This window comes from Elgaria multicarinata, chromosome 19 (genome assembly GCF_023053635.1).
Source record: "Elgaria multicarinata webbii isolate HBS135686 ecotype San Diego chromosome 19, rElgMul1.1.pri, whole genome shotgun sequence".
Lineage (NCBI taxonomy): Eukaryota > Metazoa > Chordata > Lepidosauria > Squamata > Anguidae > Elgaria > Elgaria multicarinata.
In genome coordinates this window covers 9,881,646-9,897,542 of record NC_086189.1, presented here as the reverse complement: position 1 = coordinate 9,897,542, position 15,897 = coordinate 9,881,646, and positions in this window count along the sequence as shown.

Sequence of the window (15,897 nt, the reverse complement as noted above, 5' to 3'; positions counted from 1 at the left end):
GTCAAAATGTGCTCCCCCAAGAAAAGGTCAGTGTCTTACATGAATGGTCCTTGACACCTTGGCCTTTTCAAAGCCTGGACAGATGGGGAAAAAAGTGGCGGTTGCAAAGGGCAGGTGGTCAAGAGGGCAGTGAGTTGTTCTGCCACACAGCTTGACTCTGGGAAAGTTCACAGCACTTGTGAAACCTGTGATAGCACCAGACCCAGCTCTAGGTTTGAGGGGGCTCGTGGTAAAACACCCTCTGGGGAACCTGTTGGCAGCTGGGTGTGTGAGTCGCCATGTTAATATCCCCTATCGTAGCGCCACTCTGGGGCATTCTGGGAAATGAAGATGGCAGCTCCTAGCCCCAGATTTCCCCCCTCCCAAAAGGGAGCACAGGAAACCTTTTAGCAGTGGACTTCTAGGACAAACAAGGTCCCCTATACCATTGGAACAGTGATGGCAGTGAATTTGTCTCTAGAATTTTGAATCAGTTTGTAGGCACAAGAGAAAGGGTCACTCGTAGGGCAGAGCTAACTAACGTCTCTGAATACATTAGAGCGCCTTGGGTGTAAATGGGGGTCACCAGGGGTAATGTTGCCTAGCAGTCATATGGAGCATTATTATTATTATTATTATTATTATTATTATTATTATTATTATTATTCTGCCCCATAGCCGAAGCTCTCTGGGTGGTTGACAAAAGCGGAGTCTACACCAGCTGTTTATTGCAGGATTGTAGCGTAGCCGTCACTAACAGTCCACATGACATTCACCTGCGGTGATCACGGTACCACCTCTCAGTGTAATCAGAGGGCTAATCTACACCAAGCAGATATTCCGGTATGAAAGCTGTATATAAAATGCAGGATCCTGTTTTGTAGCGGTACTGAAATGCACTGACAACTGTTGGGGCCCATTGACACAGACCATATACTGTGTCCTACGGCCTCTCCTGGACAGGGATAGCTTGGCCACGGTGGTACAGGCATTGGTAACCTCAAGATTGGATTACTGCAATGCTCTCTATGTGGGGCTGCCCTTGAAGCTGCTCCGGAAGCTGGAGCTAGTGCAGAATGCTGCAGCCGGGCTGTTGTCCGGAGCTGCCCCTTTCCAGCATGTAACTCCTCTGCTGAGGGAGCTGCACTGGCTGCCTATTCGCTACCGGGCCAGGTTGAAGGTTCTTGTACTTGTGTACAAAGCCCTAAACAACTTGGGACCAGGATACCTGAGAGAGCACCTTCTCCCTTACCAACCTGCCCGGTCACTGAGGTCATCCGAGGGCCTGCTCCTGGTGGTTCCACCTAGATCCATCCTCCGATTGGAGTCCACCAGGGGAAGAGTCTTCAGCGTGGTGGCTCCCCTCCTGTGGAACTCCCTGCCTCTGGAGGTCAGGCAGGCTCCAACCTTGTACTCCTTTCGGCACCTCCTGAAAACATCTTTATTCCAAGAAGCCTTTCTTTAACATGCAGCCTTGGATTTCTGTTTTTTTTGCTTCTCTTTAAATTTTGTTTTAACTGTTTTATTCTGTTTTTATTTTCATTTTATCTTGTACACCGCTCCGAAATCTTTCAATGGGGAGTGGTATATAAATATTCTGAATAAATAAATAAATAACAAATATAAAGCAGTAGTGTGACTCCTGCCTTTTATATGCCGCTTTCATAGTGGAATATCCTGCTTGGTGTAGATGAGCCCAGAATATCCCTGTCTGCTTTTGTCACGGTTTTTCCAGCCCTCTCACTTCCATTGCGAGGAACATGTGCGGTGTGCTATATCCTGTTTGGTGTGGCTCCTGCCTTTTATATGCCGCTTTCATAGTGGAATATCCTGCTTGGTATAGATTAGGCCACTGAATAAACCACCACCCACCCCACATATTTGGCTGCGGCCAATTTAAGGAGTCTCTCCGTCTACTCGTTGCCTGCTTGGCTCCATGTCAGCTCAGCAAGCAGCCACATAGACCGGTGATAAGATGTTTAAGTGCAAAGACAGACCTCGGAAGATTAAACTTCTCTATCATACAATCATAGAATAGCAGAGTTGGAAGGGGCCTACAAGGCCATCGAGTCCAACCCCCTGCTCAATGCAGGAATCCACCCTAAAGCATCCCTGACAGATAGTTGTCCAGCTGCCTCTTGAAGGCCTCTAGTGTGGGAGAGCCCACAACCTCCCTAGGTAACTGATTCCATTGTCGCACTGCTCTAACTGTCAGGAAGTTTTTCCTGATGTCCAGCTGGAATCTGGCTTCCTTTAACTTGAGCCCGTTATTCCGTGTCCTGCACTCTGGGAGGATCGAGAAGAGGTCCTGGCCCTCCTCTGTGTGACAACCTTTTAAGTATTTGAAGAGTGCTATCATGTCTCCCCTCAATCTTCTCTTCTCCAGGCTAAACATGCCCAGTTCTTTCAGCCTCTCCTCATAGGGCTTTGTTTCCAGACCCCTGATCATCCTGGTTGCCCTCCTCTGAACACGCTCCAGCTTGTCTGTGTCCTTCTTGAATTGTGGAGCCCAGAACTGGACACAATACTCTAGATGAGGCCTAACCAGGGCCAAATAGAGAGGAACCAGTACCTCACATGATTTGGAAGCTATACTTCTATTAATGCAGCCCAAAATAGCATTTGCTTTTCTTGCCTTTCTTTCTATGCGCAGCATGTTCCAAAAACAGCAGGGGGTTGTTTTGGTTTTTTAAAAGGAACCTAAAAAAAGAACTCCAACCCCCCCGGCGTGAGCTTATTTTGGTAAAATTGGCTCACTGGCCACAAAAGATTAAGGGGAGACTTGGTTTAATTTGTGTGTTACATTCTTGTTAATAGCAATATCTAATTAAGGCATCTGGTGACAACTCCATGTGGAGAAAAAGATCAAGAGGGCTTTATTGGATTTTTCAATAGACTCTGGCACCATGGATTTGAATGAATTCATCACAGTGGATGGCCTTTTTGAGGGGAGGGATCTCTCTGTCTTTCAGTGTAAAGTTCTTAACCCCTCCCCTCCCTGCTTTTCTTGTCTGGGATCCAGGCCTTAAAATTAAACTCATTCTTCTTATGATGATAGCTGCTCAATGGGAAGCCAACTCTTACGGCTCAATGGAATTGGAAGCATGAGTTTTTGCTTTTGAGGTAGGTGGGGCTGTGCACATGTAGGCAAATCTTATCCTTTTAACAAAAAACCAACAGCCTGTTAAGACAACACACTAAACCATGGTTAGGCCACTAAACCCCTTTCGGCAAATGGTTAGAGAGCATGTTTAAACCATGGTTATATAGAGCTAGGTATGGTTCACACAACATGCCAAGCCACGCTAGCTCCAAATGCTTAACCACCATGGCTTAGCGTGCCATCTGAACAGAGTCACTGAGTATTAAGATTTCAGTAAGTTTCAGCTGCTTCCATACCACTTGACATCCCAGAATCTGCATGCGGTTTACTAGGGTGACCCTATGAAAAGGAGGAAAGGGCTCCTGTATCTTTAACAGTTGCGTAGAAAAGGGAATTTTAGCAGGTGTCGTTTGTATATATGGAGAACCTGGTGAAATTCCCTCTTCATCACCACAGTTAAAGCTGCAGGAGCTATACTAGAGTGACCAGATTTAAAAGAGGGCAGGGCACGTGCAGCTTTAACTGGTGTGATGAAAAGGGAATTTCACCAGGTTCCCCATATATACAAATGACACCTGCTGAAATTCCCTTTTCAATACAACTGTTAAAGATACAGGAGCCCTGTCCTCCTTTTCATATGGTCACCCTAGGTTTACATAAAGCACATACAATAGAGCATCAAACCCCTCAATATGAATCAGCATAAAACAATATATACCTTAAAACATTGCAACAAAAGCAGTAAAATAAGGCAGCGTCATAACGGATGACAAGTTAGGGAAAGCCGGAGTGAAGAAATGTGTTTTCAGGAGGCATTTGAAACTCGCCACAGTGGCCACCTCTTTAACCTCATGTGGGAGAGTGTTCCAGAGGGTAGGGGGCCGCTGCTGAGAAGGCCTGCTTATGTGCCATTATTGGATGACACCTTGCTGGTCATGGAATGGGCAATAAGGCCTCCTTATTTTGTGGTATTACACTGTTGTTTTTATATTGTTGATTGTTTTAAATTTGTATACTTTTAATGTTTATTTATTTATTTATTTATTTATTTATTTATTACACTTATATACCGCTCCCATAGCCAGGGCTCTCTGGGCGGTTTACAGAAATTCTAAAATTGAGGTAAAAACACTGTTCACTGTTTTAATTTTTGTAAACTTCCCAGAGAGCTTCGGCTATGGGGCGGTATGTAAATTTAATAAATAAATAAATAAATAAATAAATAAATAAATAAATAAATACTATATGAATGAACACATTACATCAGAGTTATTCCAGCTAACTCTCTCTGATGGAGACTCTCCTCTTATCCAGTTAGTTGGGACAAATATGTCAATTTCAGTTTCTCTTATTTTTCTAAACTTACATTTGGTTCATCGCGCCCAAACTTTAAGAACTGTTTTTTTTTTAAAAAAAATACGTATGAAAATTTGCTTGCATATGTGTGCACATTTCTCCTAATACGCTCTTTGTGTTTGCAAACAATCTCCTTAATCTAATGCATTTTGAAGATTCTTTTCGTGAATATAGATATATATTATGTGTACTTTCCCCCAATATGCAAGTTTTGGGATATACAGTGGTGGCCAAAATTGTGGACACTTTTTGAAATTTTCATGTTTTGCAAATTTGCATGCTTATAGAAAATGTTCTGTTTCACAAAATTCAAATGTTTATATATCATTTGAAAGATAATTTAATGCTGAATTCAATACAAAAAACAGAATGCAAATATCTGCAGTACCAAAAAAGATATGCTTACTTTAGTCTAAAAACAAACACAGGTGTGATTGAGTGAAGAAGCGGATCGGAATTGAAAACCCTACTGGCCAATCACAGTCCTTGTTCTGGGGACCAGTCCCATGACAGTTGCTGTGATACGTCATGTTTCAAGTTGGGAAAAGTCAGTTTTGCTGTTTGTTCTGTAACTGAAGCGCAATTGGAGATGGTGTGACTATTTGAAGCATTTCTCAAATTAAAAGTGTACGTACCTCATAAATAGAGCAATGGCAGCAAAGAAAACAGTGGATTGGACACCCAGGAAAAGAAGCAAGGTTGTGGTATTACATGAATCAGGTCTTTCAATTGATATATAAACATTTGACTTTCGTGAAACAGAACATTTTCTATAAGCATGCAAAGTTGCAAAACATGAACATTTCAAAAAGTGCCCACAATTTGGGCCACCACTGTAGTTTTGATTAGAGAACTCCACTGGAGAAGTCCGAACTTTGAATATCCGGGTTTTCTGGGTATGTATATTGATTGGAAAGTGCAGAATTAGGTAAGTGCATGTGAAAATGCCAACTGAATGAATTTATCACCCTCTCTTGCTGGGACCAACATCCATTTAGCCCCTCCCATCCCTGCCTTGTCACCCTCAGTGACCACTCTATACTAGGGTGACCATATGAAAAGGAGGACAAGGTTCCTGTATCTTTAACAGTTGCATAGAAAAGGGAATTTCAGCAGGTGTCATTTGTATATATGGAGAACCTGGTGAAATTCCGTCTTCATCACAACAGTTAAAGCTGCAGGAGCTATACTAGAGTGACCAGATTTAAAAGAGGGCAGGGCACCTGCAGCTTTAACTGGTGTGATGAAGAGGAAATTTCACCAGGTTCCCCATGTATACAAATGACACCTGCTGAAATTCCCTTTTCAATACAACTGTTAAAGATACAGGAGCCTTGTCCTCCTTTTCATATGGTCAGCCTACTCTATACATCACCTAGGACATGATGAAATCCTGGCCTGGATTAAGGAATTGGTCTCCCACCAACTTCACACACCAGGCTTTCTACAAGAGGTCAGTGGGACCAGCTGCCATCTGGCTTCAACTATCCTAGCAGTCTCTTTCTCAGTGGCCATTCTACATGGCTGCAGATAAACTAGACGTGAGAGTAAGGCCCCCTCCATCAGCCTGGAAGAGGAAATGTAATGAACTACTAGTGCAATAGCTGTAGAATTCTGCTGCCTTACGGATCATTATTCCAGTTTGCTAGTTCTTTCCTTACAACCACATTTGGTTACAGTACTCAAAGCTCGAATGCATCCTTTCTGGCCCTGCACACAACAAGGGTTTTCTTTGGCATTTCCACGGCAGCCATTTGCACCGCTGAAGAGGCAAGCTGCTTGTCACTGAAAAGTGGCTTGCCTCTTCAGCAAGACTGTATGTCGGAGTTCGGAAATAACCGCGGAGCCAATAATGTGTTTTACCTGGAGGAATACCATCTGCGTGGAAGAAATGGCATTCTGTGTTCTTGAAAATGTGTCTTGTTTTGCTTGTGTCTGTAATTATTCCTGCCCTATAGGTGTTGACCTGAGAAATTATAATTATTTGAGTGCAAACAATTGTGGGAATTTAATGATTGACTGCAGTGCTTTGACTTAGATGATTTCTCTGTTATTTCTGGGTAGGAATTATTTCTTTATTTTTAAAAACCCTTGATGAATGTACCGGTACTGAATGAGACTTGATTTTACACAACATCGAATGGAGAGTAAGACATTTCCCCACTTGACAACCAAAATAATGATGTTGTATGCATACGGGTATTTTGAAAATGGGAAAGGAAGTGAAAGGGGGGCGGCAATTTATCTTGAAGTATCCCCCCCCCCCGGATCCACAATGGAACGGGTGCTTTTTAACTTGTTTATAAATTATCAAGAGTTAGGGACAAACAGTGAAGTGATCAAGGTGGATAACGACACCAGATTACAGTTTGGTTTATTTTGTTTTGGAAAAGTAATATAATCTTTATTTTTTTTAAAAAAAATCCAATACTGCGAACGATTGGATGATGGAATAATAATAATAATAATAATAATAATAATAATAATAATAATAATATTTCTTACCCGCCTCTCCATCCTGATCAAGGCGGGGAACAACAAGAAGTATAAAATACATAAAGTATTAATCAAAACACAGTATACATTGTTAAAAATTCCTAAAAAACATACTAAAAGCATCCTAAAAGCATCCTAAAATTCCACTGGATAGGCCGGCTGGAAGAGATCAGTCTTTATAGCTTTCTTAAATGCTGAAAGACTGTTAAGTTGACGGATCTCCTCCGGCAGGCCATTCCACAGTCTTGGAGCAGCAGAAGAGAAGGTCCTCTGGGTAGTACCGGTCAGCCTAGTTTTGGCTGGCTGAAGGAAATTCTTCCCAGAGGACCTGAGTGTGTGGGGTGGATTGTACGGGGGAAGGCGATCCCGCAGGTAGCCTGGACCCAAACCAAGTAGGGCTTTGAATGAAAGATGTCTGAAAGATCACGAATGAAAGATCCGTGAAAACAGAGGGAATATTATCATCTAAATCCATAGTCTAAAATGATGCTGAGATTGAGTCTCTATCTCTCTGCCTGTCGGATTCAAATACATAATGTCCTTGCCTGGCTAAGCAGGAAAGATGTGAAGGAAGCTCCATTGCCCACAGTGCCAATCTACTGCTCCCTGGAATATTGATCTATCACAGGGGAATGTTTAAATTCATGCTAAAAAAGGAAAGAGGAAAAACACACACACACATTTGCATCACTTTCCACTTCAGTAGCTCCGTTCCCTGCTCCTTTTTGTGGGATGGAAGAAATGTATTCTTATATGCCAAATTGTATCAAATATTTATCCGGATAAATCTCTAGTCGCCGCTGCCGATTGCTTCATTGTGTAGCGAATCTTCACACGCAGCCATTGGCGTGAACACGCCCCATATGTCTTCCAGCTTCATCCCGTCTGCTAGGTTCCAGGAAGGCATCGCTACTCTCTGACTCGGTGTCATGTATGTCCCTACTGCTCTGGAGTTGGGACCAGAGGTCGCAGGGAGTCCATCAGAAACAGATTCTGATTCAGAAGTTGCTGAGCTAGTGGGGGAGGAAGTTCACACAGGAGAGCCTCCAGCTGTGAATGCCCCCTTCCCAGAGTCTGCTTCCTCAAGGCCAGATCCTATGCTCTCAGGAGACAGGGAGTCAACTTCCGGGGGTGAACATTCCAAAACATTACTGGGTGCTAGGAATCGCCGGAAGTTAAAACGTTCAGTGAGATCAGCATCAAAGCGACAGTCGGAGAGGTTAATTGAGAAGACGTCTACGCACCCTCCTCCACCTTGAAACTTGGGACATTTGAAAAGCCTTTTCTTTCCTTTGAATGGTCAATTGTTTTGCTTAGTTTGCATAGCATTGCCTAGGGGAATTTTCCCTTAAAGGTGCCTAATTTGTGCTACAGAAGTGTTAATTGTTTGCAATAAAGCTTTGTAGATTGGCCTAGGAGCTTCCCTTGATTTTGACTCTGTACAGCACCATGTACATTGATGGTGCTATATAAATAAATAAATAATAATAATAATAATAATAATAATAATAATAATGTGAGCACCTACAGCCCACGACACTCTGGGCTTTTGACTCCTCTGGCAAAACCAGGGATGTTCTGAAGAGCATTCCCCCAACTAAATCCTTACCCCTCAGACTCTACCTCCTGCCCCAAAGAAGCCAACAACTACAGCCGGGGTGCAGAAATGTTTTGTAGGAGGGGGAGATTCTCTGGGCTTGTTCCTGAAGTACTGTCTAGGGTCTTGAAACTGCTCCATTCCAGATCTGGACCGTTCAGCCTCTTGCCTGAATCATTGCCTTGGTGGGATGATGGATTCTCCGACGGAGCAGGACAGTCAGCAGGTGATGACCCCTGGGAGAATCCCACCACATGATTTGGTGCAATGCTTTAAACTGACATCTTGGGTCCCCCACCCCACCCCCGATCCATTTCACTTGGTTTCCTGAAGCTTTGGATGTCTTCCCCATTGACTCTAATGGAAAAATCAAGACACCCCGTGGACAGAACTGCATGAAACGTGCAGGTTTCGTAGCCCCTTCTGAAGGGAAGATGCCTGCCAAATTTCAAACCAATGGCTACAGGGTCTTTTGTCCAGGGAGCCTTTAAAATCTGCATTTTGTTTGTTTTTAAAGGAATGTCAGACATCCTCTGTGGTTTGGGGAACAATTTCCAAGAACATGACATGCAAGACAGAGGTTTTCCTGGGTAACCTGCTGGCAAATTTGCAGAAAATTAGGTGCATGGGTTCAACTTACAAATAGGTGCTGCACCAATTTGCAAAATTCTCACGCACCCCTAGCATGCACCGAAACGAAATTAACCACCTCTATAACCAGTCCAAAGCTTTGGGAATATCCTACTTCAGATCGGAGCCAACTTGAGAAAACACTGAATCATGGCAACAGCTGATATGTTGCATCAACATCGCCTTTAAATGCTCTATTGTCGGAGAGCCACGATAAAGCCATTTCTTGGTGGAAACTTAGAGCTGTCATTCATTAAGCATGCACTCACCCCTCTCTCTTCCACCTTTCACAGAGACCTTACCTGTGGGAGGTTCAAGACTGTATGCATTTCGGGATGAGTGCGCAAGCAAGGATCGAGATGGCCCAAATTTTCCAAATCTCATCCTGCTGCTCCTCTGGTTTTGAATTCTTGTTGTTGTTTGTGTTCCCGGCTTGCTCTGTGGGAACAGGGAATTTGCGCAAGTTGAGCAGCGACCGAACAGGAGAGTTGTGCAAATTTCCTCCAAATTTCTGTACATTTTCTAATTTGCACAACTTTCCTCCGTAGGCTGCAGTGAAGTTGATTCGGGCTCTTTCTACACCATTGATTTTTTCCTGGGGTCGTCCTGGGGTTGGCCCTGTGCATCCAAAGGACACACAGGGGATGCTGGATTCAACCCGGGGAACCGGAAACTGGGTATTTCCTGGGTTTTCTGTGGTTCTGGGACCATCCCAGGACTGAGGGAGATGTTTGTCCACCTGTTCCTTCTTCATGTTGCTTCCTCGCAACTAAACGTGAGGAGGTGGGAAACAGGCACAGAGCTCTTTGGGCACTCCGTGCCCATCTGGGGGTGGGGAAGTGGGGTCATTGTTTTTTTTTAAAAAAATTACAGTTTTGTTGGAGTGCAATTGCACTCATCTCCCCTTCAAAAAAGAAAAGAAAAAAGTAGCTGCCAATACAACCCTTCTTCCTCCCGGGATGTCATGCATGTGGATGGATCCAGAGGGAGAACCTCATGAGCAGAATCTCGCAAGATCCTTCCCCCTCCCTCCCGGAAGGCCAGGAGGTGTAGAAAGGGCCTCAGTCTAGAGAGGAAACTTGGACAAACTGAGCTGGGAATTGGGAACGAGATGAGAGTCCTGCACTCTTCTCGATCCTCCCAGAGTGCAGGACACGGAATAACGGGCTCAAGTTAAAGGAAGCCAGATTCCAGCTGGACATCAGGAAAAACTTCCTGGCTGTTAGAGCAGTACGACAATGGGACCAGTGACCTAGGGAGGTTGTGGGCTCTCCCACCCTAGAGGCATTCAAGAGGCAGCTGGGCAACCATCTGTCAGGGATGCTTTAGGGTGGATTCCTGCATTGAGCAGCAAGGTTGGACTCCATGGCCTTGTAGGTCCTTTCCAACTCTGCTATACTATGATTCTATGAAAGCGCGCACACGTCCGAAAACTTGCAGATATTCTCAACGGAGATGAACTTGTGTTCACATTCGGCGGCGCCAACAGGGGGTGCTCGCATCTTTTGCGAGCAAAATCAAAATTCTCATACATCCCTGGCATGCAGAGAACGGAAACAAATCATTTCTGTAACAGCTCCAAAGCTTTGGGAATGTCCCACTCCGGACAGGCAGCCCGAATACCTCTAAAGCAGTCTGCTCGATGCTTATGCCTTCATGACATATTGTCAACCAATTAGCTTTATTAGTCGAGTGTAGGGGCCTTCTAAGTGTTTTTGATGGCAACTCCCATCAGCCCCAGTCAGCAAGGCCAATGGTCAGGGATCATGGATGTTGTAGTCCAAAACATCTGGAGGGCACCAGGTTGCCTAGCCCTGATCTATCCGTATAGAACGGCTGCTTCCCTTTCCTTCCCCGGGTAGTTGAGATTCACTAGGGACCACTTCTAAAATTATGCACCAATTTGGGGCCGTCATATCTTAAAAGCCTTGTATTTCAACTTGGGAGGAGCTAGAGGCCCCAAACCTCCTTTCTTCTTGTTGAGGATGCTCTAATCCTGGCACAGGGGCAACGCAACAGATTGCAAATGTCTAGTTTCCCCCTTCCCGTGCCTCTTGTTTCTTTGTTGCCTTTTTCAAACAATCTGCCAATTCATCACTGCAAAATTAAATATTTTAGAAGGGGCCTTGAGGCTGATGACAGCATCCAGACTGATCTGCCCTGGCGGAGGGAATGTGACGGTTCCTTTCCATCTTGCTGCGAAAGCCGCAACTTCACGTTGGCTGGGAGATGGGCGCGTGGATGACAACTCCAAGCTGTCTGAGAGCAACTCCGCAAAGGCGCTTCAAGAAAAGGAAAAGGAAAAGGAAAAGAAGGAATAAAGGAGAAGAAGAAGGGGTGGAGGAAATGCAATCTGTAGAGATCTCAGTGCCAAAAAGGGAGCCGAATGTAATGTGGGAATGCAACGAAAACGTGATTCTCATCCCAAGCATCAGGCTGCATGCCTAGGCAGACTTCCTTGGAAGTGAGCTTGTCTGAAGGCAAGGGGCTGAGAAGACAGGCAGAACATTGCGCAGTAAGTAGGGGATGAGCGGGTTGCGTTTTTTCATTTCTTTATCACAAGAGTGGAGAACCCTTCTTCTGTCGAGGGCCGCATTGGCTTGTGGGTAATCTCTTGGGGACAACATGCCACTGGTAGGCCGTGTTGAAGCCAACAGTGGCTGGGACACAGGGCCAAGAGAGAGGAGGCAGCCACCCTCTCCTCTCTCTTTCTTTCTGCCGCCCCCTCTCTCCCCATTCCTGCCATCTTTTCTCTCTCTCTGTCATCCCTTCTTTTTCTCTCCTTATTTCTACCCCCCGCTCTTTTTCTGTCACCAGTTCTCTCACTGCCATCCCTCTCTCCCTTTCTTCCTGTGCCTCTCAGGGCATGTCTAGATGATGGGATATCCTGCGGATCACCCCTGTGCATCCACATGATGCGCAGGGGATCCCAGGGGCAGGGAGGGAAGATCCCTCCATTTCTCCAGGATAACCGGGACGGCTTTAATCCTGGTTTTCCCCGCAGTCTCGGGATCGTCCCAGGACCGCAGGAAGTGTGGGCCGCCGTCCTGGTTTCGTTCCAGCTCCTTGCAAGTAACCACGAGGAGCCGGGAACTGGACACGAGACACAGAGCTCCTCAGGAGCTCTGTGCCCATCGGGGGTAGAGTGTGGGTAGCAAGAGGTTTTTGTTTTTTAAAAGATTACCTTGATCGCTGGAGCGCTCCTGTGCTCATTTTCGATAAAAACAAACACCAAATGGTGGACGTGATGTCCTCTCCCTCCTGGGACGTTGTGTGCCCCGTGTAGACTGAGGGGGAGGATCTTGCGATCATCATATCGCTAGATCCCTCCCCTCCATCGGTAGGTCTAACCATGCCCTCACTCTCCCTTCCTGCCACCCCTTCTCTCTCTCTCTCTCTCTCTCTCTCTCTCTCTCTCTCTCTCTCTCCCTCCCCGCCTCTCTCTTTCTGACATCCCTTCTCTCTATGCCACCTGTTTCTCTCTTCCCCTTCATACCACCCCCTCTCTCTGTTGCCCCCTCTCTCTCCCCCTTCTTCTCTCCCTCTCCTTCTGCCACCCCACCCCCCCTCCCCCCTCTGCCACCCCTTCTCTTTCTCTCTCTCTCTCTCTCTCTCTCTCTCTCCCTCCTCCTCCTCCTAACACAGTGGGGCTGGCCTTATCACACTGTGAAGCAAGTGGGGGGGGCTTGATCCTGACATTTGAAAATGGTGTCCATTTCTAGTTTTGCAAGTGCACCAATAAATGCAAATGATGAGGAAATGGGGGGAGAATTGAGGGTGATGCCAAAACTGGATGCTGGAAGAGAAGTATGCTAGAAAAGAGGGAAATGGCCAATTCCGGTCCTGTCCGTCGCTGCGGCTCCTACTGTCACTGCCCCGGATTGAGGAAGCTTTGAGATTTAAAACAGACCGAGAGAGCAAACCACCCTTTCCAATCTGTCTCCAATTCAAAATGATTGCTCTCTTGGTTCTGTGTTTTCAAAACATTTCCCCCCCATGTCATGGGTGTCTCTATCATTCTCTCTCCATCCAGGAAAAAGTCACAACCCCACAAGCAGGGCCGGTGCCAGGCTTTTTTGCGCCTTAGGCAAGGTGAGCTGCTTTCACAACCCCCGACCCCACCGTATCCCTCCCACCCAGGTGGGCGGAGACAGGTTGCCTGTCCCTCGCCTGAAGTCCTCCTGGCTTGGCAGGACGCTGCGGTGGGGTGGGCGGGCAGCTCCAGTTCTGTCCGTTCGCTGCCACCCCCACCCCCCCAGCATCCTGGCTTGTCTTTGGCTGGGAGCCCCCAGCCAAAACCAAGCCGGGAAGCTGGGGGAAGGCAGTCAGATGGCTCCACGTCTGACTTTCGGCGTGCGCCGGAAGTCAGAACGTGGAGCCGTTCCTTCCCTCCCCCCAGCGTCCCGGCTTGGGAACATGGAGCTCTGGGAACATGGAGCGGCTCTGGGAGTGGGAGGGCGACTTCCGGGGGTGCCGAATTTGGCGCTCTAGGCAGCCGCCTAACTGGCCTCTATGGAAGCGCCGGGCCTGCCCACAAGGGTACCCATGTAATACCAAGGACTGTGATCAGTGAGTTTCCTTTTCTCCTTAATGAATGATCTTGTTGCATTGTTATACGGACCCTTCCTTCTTGGTGCTTGCATTTTAAAACTTCATTTCAAAATAAAACCCCATGTAATACACAACACACACACACACACACAAAATGCAACCACTCAGAGGCTGGAAGAACAGCTGGTGGCAGGGATGGTTTGAACAAGCCTTCTCCAACCTGGTGACCTCCAGATGTTGTTGGGTAATGATTTCCAGCATCCCTGACCACTGGCTGGGGCTGATACGTGTTGAAATCCAAAACATCTGGAGGGCACCAGATTGAGGATGGCTGAGAAAGGATGAGAAGCCGGTGGATGGATCCAGAGGAAAACCAGCTGATCTTTTTTGTAATTGGCAATAAGTTAAATGGATCTTCCATCATCAGAGGCAGAGCACCTTTGATTGTTAGTTACTGGGCTAGGGGAAAGAGAGGAAGGAGGTGGTGGTGGCCATCATGTTCTCTCAGCAGCCTCTGGCAATTTATTTATTTATTTACATTTATATACCGCCCCACAGCCGAAGCTCTCTGGGAGGTTCATGGGCCATGGGCCTCCTTATAGTCTCATGCAATTGCTTCTCCTAGGAAACTCTGTTCCTGGAGTTTGGGCTCTGCTCAGAGGCCATGTGCCAAGTCTTTGGGTGTTGCATGGGACTGGGGGAATGTGAAGGTCTACATGGAAGGACCTGAAATAATGGGTAGAAGTTACAGCGACCTAGATTTTGATTAAATATAAGGAAAACCTTCCTGATGCTAAGTTCTGTACAACAGTGGAACAGTCTACCTTCGGAGGTTATGGGTTCTCCATCTCTGGAGGTTTTTCAGAAAAGGCTGGACAGACACCTTGCACATTGCAAAAGTTTGTATGGATGACTCTTGTGATCCCTTCCAATGCCACTGTTCTATGATTCTAAGAACCTCACGGTGATCCTTCTTAAAGAACAGTATAAAATGGAGTAAGCCTGGGCAGACTAATCTGTCTGCCTAGGGTTGCCAACTGACCTGGTTAAGGCTGCTGTAATGCCCTTAACAGCAACTCAACATGTCCTCCAATATTTCACAGGTGAAAACCGAGACTTGCTTGGAATACCCCTACTTATCAAAGATAAGTCTTGGAGATCCTGTTAAAAGCTCCATACTGTCTACATTACTCATTTCCTTTCAAAGGCACCTCCAGGGGAAAGGGACTCTGGGGAAAGGGTTCTCTGCTGGGGCCCCTCCTCCATCAGTGGGTCTTGGTGAGTTTACTCGGCGGTGCCTCAGGAATATCGGATTCATGGACTGCTGCCCCATGTGGTGAGCCACTGAACTGCAGGTGGTGGCCTTCTCAGTGAAGACTCTTCCAGCCCTGGATGGACTCCGCCCACTCGTGCAGCCATTGGTCAGGAAGCAGTATAAACACCTTCTGCTTCTTGGTTTGGCCTTCAGTTCTGAGTTGCTCGCAAGTCCCAGCTTGATCTTTGAGTCTGCCTCCTGGTTTATCCTTTGGTCCTGAAGCTGGGCTAGGACCAACCTGAGCAATGCTAAGTCAGGGGAATTGTGGGACAGTGGTGGGCCTTTCCCAGACATGGGGGGCCAGGTGGCTGCCCAAAGATACCAAGCACTGACACGAGCCCTGTTTACTCTCCAAGAGCATTTTCCTCTGCCATTTTAAAAACCAAGATGGTGCCCATTCTTTAGGATAAAGGCACGCTAGAAAAAACAACAACATTACTCTACAATCTTTTATGAATTGTTCAAAACAAGCCTTACCACTACCAGAAATGGCCACTTGTGCACTCCATGGACGCTTAATGCCTGCATTCGCGCATTAAACATGAAATGCAACTTTCTGCCACTCAGAGCTTTAGCATCTAGGGGAACAAGACAAGGTGAATCCAGAAGAATGACAACCCTAAGAGCTCAGGCTAACATCACTTCCGCGAGGTAAAAATAGGTTCTGTGCCTGGGGAAAGCATATGTTTGAACTCACCCAGTTTTGGGGTCACCAGCCCTGTCTTTTTTTTCATTTTTCATTTTGGGGGAGATCTCTGGAGTGCCTTTTATTTGCTGCCACGCGTTCGTGTCTGCTAGCATACATTAGCTTTCTTTTTCATCCCATTTGAAACGGCTTCTCCAGATGGCAAATGTAGCTTAATGTGTTTG